The sequence below is a fragment of the Monopterus albus genome, unplaced genomic scaffold, assembly GCF_001952655.1.
Source record: "Monopterus albus unplaced genomic scaffold, M_albus_1.0 scaffold51.1, whole genome shotgun sequence".
In the NCBI taxonomy this organism is placed as follows: Eukaryota; Metazoa; Chordata; class Actinopteri; order Synbranchiformes; family Synbranchidae; genus Monopterus; species Monopterus albus.
In genome coordinates, this window is record NW_018127931.1 from 1,320,979 (window position 1) to 1,329,006 (window position 8,028).

Genomic DNA, 8,028 nt, shown 5'->3' on the forward strand with positions numbered 1-8,028 from the left:
TTATTGTTGCACTGCTGTTACCTCAGTCTCTAATGTCTTGTCTCTACAGCTTTTCAATGAAGCCATGGGGACAGGATCCTCTGTAGTTATCCCCAGGGAATAGGAAGCATTTGTTGCACTCTGTTCTCCTATCTGTATCCCCACCGGAGGAACCTTGGTCCCTCTTAAGTTCACTGAGGTACTTCCTGCAAGTTAATGGAACTATGGAGGTGGGACTTTATATTGTCTTCTCAGTGTATTGTTGCATGTATCTTACAAATGACATTAAAGGCAACTGTCATGCTTGTGATACCTTAGTGGACTAATTAGCTTTAACTTCCTTGGTCTTTAAGTCTTGTTGTGGGAACTCCTGGGAAAGTTCCTGGACATTAGTTCTTGGAATTTTGGGTACAAAAGTAATAGAGCTTAATATTTAAATATTGTACATGGCTTGGCCCTGAACTATCTTGCATTTTATTTCAGATCAGCCTTTGTGAAACACACCATCAAGCAGTGCTGTCATTTTCATTTCCCTCTTTCCCGCTGCTGTGTGTTTCTTTTTTTAAAATATATAAATAAATAAATAACCCATGACAACTTCTCACACACAGCTCATTCTGCTCGATTAATCTCACCTTTGTCCATCTTTCATCTCTTGATTATCAAGCACTTTGTAGTTTTCATTTTGGCTGCAATGTTTCAAATTATAGCAATCATGATTTATTGACGTTAAAAGCACTACACGCAGCATCATTTAAACAGGGTTTTTGCTCTTTTGTTGTGTCTTACAAAGCCTTAGTCAGGAGTAGACTGCAGACTGTGGTCAGCTATTTTCAAAACTGTCAGCAGGACTGTAATACACACTGTACTGATGATGGTGATAAATGATCTAATCCAGAAACGACCAGCATTTCACTACTCTCTTTGGGCAGCAGATGAGACAATCAGCTCCTCATATTTAAGTCTGTTTTGTGATTTAGTGAAAAGCAGGAAGTTGCTTACCTTCATCATTATGGTTGTGTTAGGTAGTCAGCATTTGTCTCTGTCGATGAAAATATGTATATTGTGAAGTCACTTGTTTTACACAAATTATTTTTATTTCTTTGCATAGCTTTTTTCCCTGTTTCTCTCACCTCTACCACCTCATGAAATACATCCTTCTTTCCTACAATGCCAGATACTTCATCAATTTTATTCTTTGTTCATAAACACTCATTTCATTTCTAATGCCTGGAACACATTCCAAAAAAAGTTGGGACAGTAGAGCGTTACACAGTGTGATGTTGGCATTCTTTTTCCATCCATCCATTATCTATACCACTTATTCTGAGTCAGGGTACACCTTGGCCAGGTCACCAGTTTATCACAGGGTTGGCACTAAGAGACAGACAACCACACATACCTGCACTCACTCCTACAGGCAATTTAGAGTCACCAGTCAACCTAAGCTGCATGTCTTTAGAAGACACCAAGTGATTAAATGTGTCAGGTGTCATTTTGTCCCATTCTTCCTGCAAACAAGTCTTAAGGTGTGCAACAGTCCTGGGTCTTTGTTGACTCAATTTGCATTTCAAAATGCACCACACATTCTCTATTGGGGACAGGTCAGGACTGCAGGCAGGCCAGTCCAGCACTCACACCCTTTTCCTCCACAGCCATGTCTTGGTAATGTTTGCAGTATGAGGTTTTGCATTGTCTTTTCAAATATGCATGGATGATGGAAAAGATGATGTCTTGAAGGCAACATATGTTGCTCCAAAATCTCTATGTATTTTTCAGCATTAATGGAGCCATCACAGAAGCGTAAGTTACCTTTGTCATGGGCACTGACACAACCCCAGACCATGACAGACCCTGTCTTTTGGACTTTTTGCCAGCAACAGTCTGGATGGTCCTTTTCGTATTTGGTCTGGAGCACACAGTGTCCATTCCTTCCAAAAAAGTCCCTAAATATTAATTTGTTTGACCACAATACATGTTTCCACAGTGTGATGGTCCATCCCAGATGAGTCCAATCCCAGATGAGTCAACTGCATTTCTGGACATTATTGACATAGTGCTTCCTTTTGGCACTGTACAGTTTTAAGCAGCATTTATTGATATAACTACATATTGTAGTGCCACACATCACTTATAGAAGAGTGACAATTCTTGATGCAGTGAATTCTGAGGAATCCGAGAGCACAGTCATTTATGCACTGAAATCCCTCAAGATTCCTTGAATCTCTTAATTACTGTATGTTATGCACCATAGAGGGTAACATATCCAAATCCCTTCCTATCTTTCTTTGGGCAACATTGTTTTTAAACATTTCAATAATTTTCTCACAAAATATGTAGGCAAACTGGCAATCCTTGGCCCATCTTTGCTCCTAAAGGGCTAGGCCTTCCTGGATGCCACGTTTGTACCAAATCTTGATTGCAGTCACCTGTTGACATCACCTGTTTCAAATGGAATTACCATTCTATTGTTTTACCTCATTTACAGCCCTAAAAGTAATTTACAAATAACTATTTTCAGATTTAATTTAGATTTTACATACCATCCCATCTTTTTCTGACTTGGGTTTGTAATCACCCCTCAAGTCTCTGCCCATCTTCAACTCTTCTCAAAATGCTAAAACTGAATTGTGACTTTTCACATATACATTGTGTGTTTTTACATTGTGTCTTCTTTATTTAAGTTAGTGAAAAGATCTACAAGTGATATCATTTTCATCACCCTGACTAAATCTTTGTAATTTTCAGTCCAGAAATCAGGAAAGATGCACCATTACCTGTTTCTACCACTTGATGGCAGTTTGAGAACAGAGTTTAGCCAGCCTTGACTTTCATGTGCCTGCAAATAGTAGCCTTACTGTATTTGTGCATATGTAGTAGTGCCAGTGATCTAGGAGACCTACTGTAGGTCTGATTTGTGGATTTATGCATTTTTATTAATAAAAGTGGGACATATAAAACCCTAAATATGCCATTTTGACCAGGTACTGTACATCTTTGCGCATACTACAACTCTCAGTTTCTTGTTTAAAAATCTCCTGAATGTTCAAATCCCTGAGAGGTTTTAAACTGTATTATGATGGTGTCAGGTTGACACCATCATAATAACTGTAATCAGTTCTGGAGATTTGCAGTCAGAAATATTTGACTTGATCTGGCTCCCTGCCGAGAATGGAGTTTAACTACTAAAGGGCTCATTTTTCTGAAGGTTTGTGTGATTTGCCGCTGAAATAGTTGAAATACTGAAAGAGTATGAAGTAGCAATTTAAGTGAATACCAAATGAAATTGAAACAAAAATGATGAAATGACTTTGGAGTTCCAACACTGAAAGAAGTTGACATGTCATTTGGTGTGTAAGTGATCGACGGTGCTGTAAGAATCAGTTGAAATTGTCATCCTATAGAAATGAGTAGCAGTTCAAGTGTGTAACTGAAAGATGTCAGTTGAAGTATAAGCACAGAAAGCATTTGGAACAAATTGTGTGTCATTAATAAGGCTGACAATACTGAGACCTGAAGGTGTCAAGTGAAGTGATAAGCACTAAAAGGTTTCTGTCACTTCTGATACTGCCACACCCACGTGCACACCTGTTTCCTCATTAGCCTCACAGGGTCCTTCTTGACCAGGAAGTTGTTCTGGTTCTTGATCTTGAAGGCTGTCCCAAAAATCATAGATTAATGAGCTATGAAGAATTTCTGAATAGTCGTCAGCAAGAACGCATGAGACCGTTATTCACTGAAGTTTCAATGGATGCCCACTTTTCTTGCAAATCTGTCTTATCTGTAGGCCTGACTGACAAAAACACCATTCATTAGAAACATATATTCTCTTCAAGAGCTATGATTACCTGTCTACTTTTTTTTAAATCTCTTGCCTGTTTATGGACTTCTGCCTGCTCTTTTTGCCTTAGTCACCTGGTGTTTTTGCCTCCCCCTGCCTGCTGACTTTACCCCATGCCATTCACCCCCTAGCTGTATTTACCTCCATTACCTTTATTCAAGGTAATGGAGGATGAAGTTTTATACAGCGTAATTGAGTAGTACATTTGAGTCCAGAGTTTTTCAGAGCCAAGACATTAACTTTCCTTAAACTAATACATGAAACAAACATATTTCATAATTTTGTCACTTTTCTACATTGTTTTTCAGCTTTTGAGGTCTGACTGGAACTCTTTAAATTTCATCATATTGTTGTACCCTCTTATTGTGACACCAGCTGTTTATCTTGACAAACCAAATGTTGACCTAGATCAGTGTAACCCAATGGCATGTCTACATGAAGAGAATTTAAATTGGCCAACCCATGCCCATCTCATGGAACAGCTCCACTCTAATTCTAATTAATCCAGCTGCCTACAGGGGTCACATAAGTACCATGCATTTGATGCCTGCTATAGGTTGCATACTGTAGGTAAAAGCTTGGTTAATGTACTACTGAATACTATGTCTGAACACCTCCTGTGTAGATGCACACAGACGGCATCGCTGCAGCTTTTCTGATGTGCTGCTGACACTTTTTATGGATATGGTGACTGTCTACATCTTGTTTCCATCTGTCTTCAGTTTTTTTTCCTCTCTAAATAGAAGTTTCCTTGTGGTAAGGACAGGTTCTTACATAAACAACTCTGTGTCCATCTTTTCCTTGACCATCAGGTGCCCAATCCCAGCACTTGGCTTCTTACCAGGTTGCTATAGCGACATGATGTGGGTAAAAGTGAGTGAACCAGTGAGTGTTAAAGATGAAGATGAAAGGAGGTAGAAGGCTGTAATCAGATTGTCTCCTTCAGTCACGCCTCAGATCCATCTTCTCCCCTCCAACAGCCCATGTCCCACACACCCAAACCCTCCACAACATAAATCACAATCGGCCACAAGTCACCTCTCATTGCCGCACCCAGCCACAGATCCACAAAAGAATGGAGTGAGAGGGTGAGACAGAGAGAGAGAGGCTTCCTTTACTCTTGGCCATGCCCAGACTCAGGCTTGTGGATTGGGGGGATGTTTAGTGGTCCTAGCACTCACTCCAGCCCATATCCAGTCAACTTTAAGAAGCTCCATGGCACAGATTCACAGTTTCTTACAACACTGTCAAATGAAGATGGATTGGGGGTTAACGATGTAATGATTCCGTTTTACAGGCATCTTGCAGGCACTTTACTCAGCGGAAAACCCTGCTGAGAAGACTGCAGCTGAGGGGCAGCTGTTGCTCACATCTTTTGTCTTTACACTGCCTACTGTTTTCTTTTCTTTTCTTTCTCTAACTTTAGAACCTCAAGTAGTTTTCTTATTGATGTCATTCTTCCCCCCAGCATTTTCCCTCCTTTACCTTCATCCTTAGTTTTTGTCACCAGTGCTGCAGACTATAAAGGAAAACAAACAAACAAAAAGCTTCAGTGGTCGAGTCAGAACCGGTGAAGTGCTACATAATTAGAAAACAGCTCATAATTACAGCATGGTCACTAGCTGTTACTATCTCGCTCAGATGCCCTGTGTGGGATGGTGCCTCCTGCAATGTGTGTTTGTGTGTCAGCTTCCCTCAGAGAGGCCAGGCTGAAGTAGAAAAGGATAGCAGATGCACCACCCCATACTGCCTATACACCAGCTGGGCGCTCTGTCAAAATACTATTAGTCACAATCATGGAAGCGAGAACATATGCATTTCACTCTATGTCTATTGGTTTGTTAAGCCTCTAACAATGAGACATCTTTGTGAGCCATCCAGTGATTAGGATTTCACTCCAAACCAATATTAACATGAGGCCATCTTAATGTTGCCCAGCAACAAATACAATATTTCTTTACCAGGATGTTAATCATTTTGTATGGGAGTTTTAAAAATTCATCTGGACCTAAAAGAAGACAATTATGGCTTCTGAGAAATAAGTTACAGTATATTGATCATAATGTATTTGAATACTCTCGTGCTGACCCTTCTTCAATAGGGTAACAAAAACCGATTTTATGCCTTGTACAGTAACATATCTTTGCATACTGTAAAACCTGAACTAACCAGCTGTTTGTTTAATGCTGACTGACGCATGACTGTTCCAACACTGAATATCTATAAATTACCTTCTTAAATCTTGTGAGGTCCCCTGAATAAATGTAAAACAGATTCGTAATTGTCACTTTAACAGCACGAGCACTCGATAATCCAAACAAAATTAGATTTGTGTAATTATTCTGTTAATTTCATTGGATCATCTCTGGAATGAAGCAAATGATTGAGTTTGACTCCTGTTTAGTCTTTTTAAATGTTGTGAAATATTTTGAGGTCGTTGCTGCCATGCGAGTTATTGACCTGGGTCAGTTGCCAGGCAGATGCAGCTGGCCCATTTTCTCCACAGCCAGCCCCATATATGCTTGTTTCTCTGTCTGCCATTTGGCCTCCATCCCCTCCCAAGATAGTGGAGCACGTTAGTGATAGCGGCCACAGGAGTGGAAAGTGGACATCATGTACACCTGTCCAGCACCGTGCACACTCATACACACAGAGTGAGCACAGCTGTGTGTTATGCATGTGATGATTTGGAGGTCATGCATGGTGAAGCTCCTCCTCAACCCCCCAGCTCCGACCTGCCCCTCTTCACCATAGCACTCCTGCTGACTTGTCCGTTCTTTTTAATGAATCACTGGGTTTACCTGCACTGGAGTGGAAATTCCACCCTCGTCATCCCCCATGTGTCACACTGGCTTTTATTTCTCGCTCCTGGTGGAAATAGAGAGGGACAGGCGGGTGCATGATGCATGGAAACTATGAGATGAGATTTTAATCACTGTCCTGCCAAAAAGGGGCTGTTGCATTAACAAATATTAATAGAGGAGAAACATTTTTTAACACTTTTAATAACTGAGCGATAATAACAAAATAGACCTTGTGAATGAGGCCGTATATGCTTCTCTAATAAAGTTCATATAGCTCATGGAGTGTTTCTTTCATCTTCATCTTTACTTTTATTTTCTGACCTTCATTTTTTCCCTTATCTATAATTTCCACCCCATCCTAGTTTGGCTGATGACACAGTCCCAGGTTTGTTATTCATTAAAGGCAGCTAAAATATTAAACTACAACATTTGGTTGTAGTGTAAACAGCAGAACATGTTGTGTTGTGTTGTAGTGTATTTAATATTTAATGTAGCGTATCTGTCTCTAATTTATTTAGTAAACAAAACAATTGCCTTGGAGCATCAGGTCTCTTTTATGGTAGACCAACCAGAATTTAATATAATTATGACTAATTAATTCTTCATAAATTATAAATCAAATTATTAATCTCAAACCTAAAGGATGAGTTATTGATACAGGTACTTTATCACTTCACAGCAGAAAGGAGCAATGAGACCAGAACTGAATTTTATGCAATTTATTTATCTAAATAAACAATAAACAAAATGAATACTGATGCAATTCGAATGGCAAGCAATGATATCGCAGAACAAAGGGTGGAAATGTGTAATTGAATACTGAACAGTTTGGATTAATTTGACCTGATAAGTTTAACCTAATAAATTGTGGTGAGATGAAATCACAGATTATGATCTATGAAAAACAAAGTTATTAACTGTAAACAAGAAAGAATTGCGAATGATTGGACAAAGGAATTTAGCATGAATCACAGTCTAAATGACACCAGCCTAATTTTATAGAAAAGGATAGATCTTGCCTACTTTTGGAAGTCACTTGGACCTTGAGTGATGGCATGATACCCTGATGAGGTTTGGTTCAGCTCAGTTGGTGTTTCAGAACAGCACAGGGTGGCCTCTCCCTGGGATGTTCTTCATCTACGGCTGAGAGTGTCAGGGTCCACTGGTCAGTTCTGGGATTTATTTCAGCAACTCTAGAGTTGTGCAGGCGACAAGTGATGTGATTGGTTCCCAGGAGACTGAATCAGGGAGGTCGTTGGAAATTGAGAGAATGTGATTTGAATACAAAAATACAAATGATCTAAACTAACTACAGAAATGAAACTTAACTCAGCTACATTATAGATTTGGTATCATGTGGCTTGACTTGCAAAGAGGGAAAATCCAAAAGAAATTGAAGTTCAA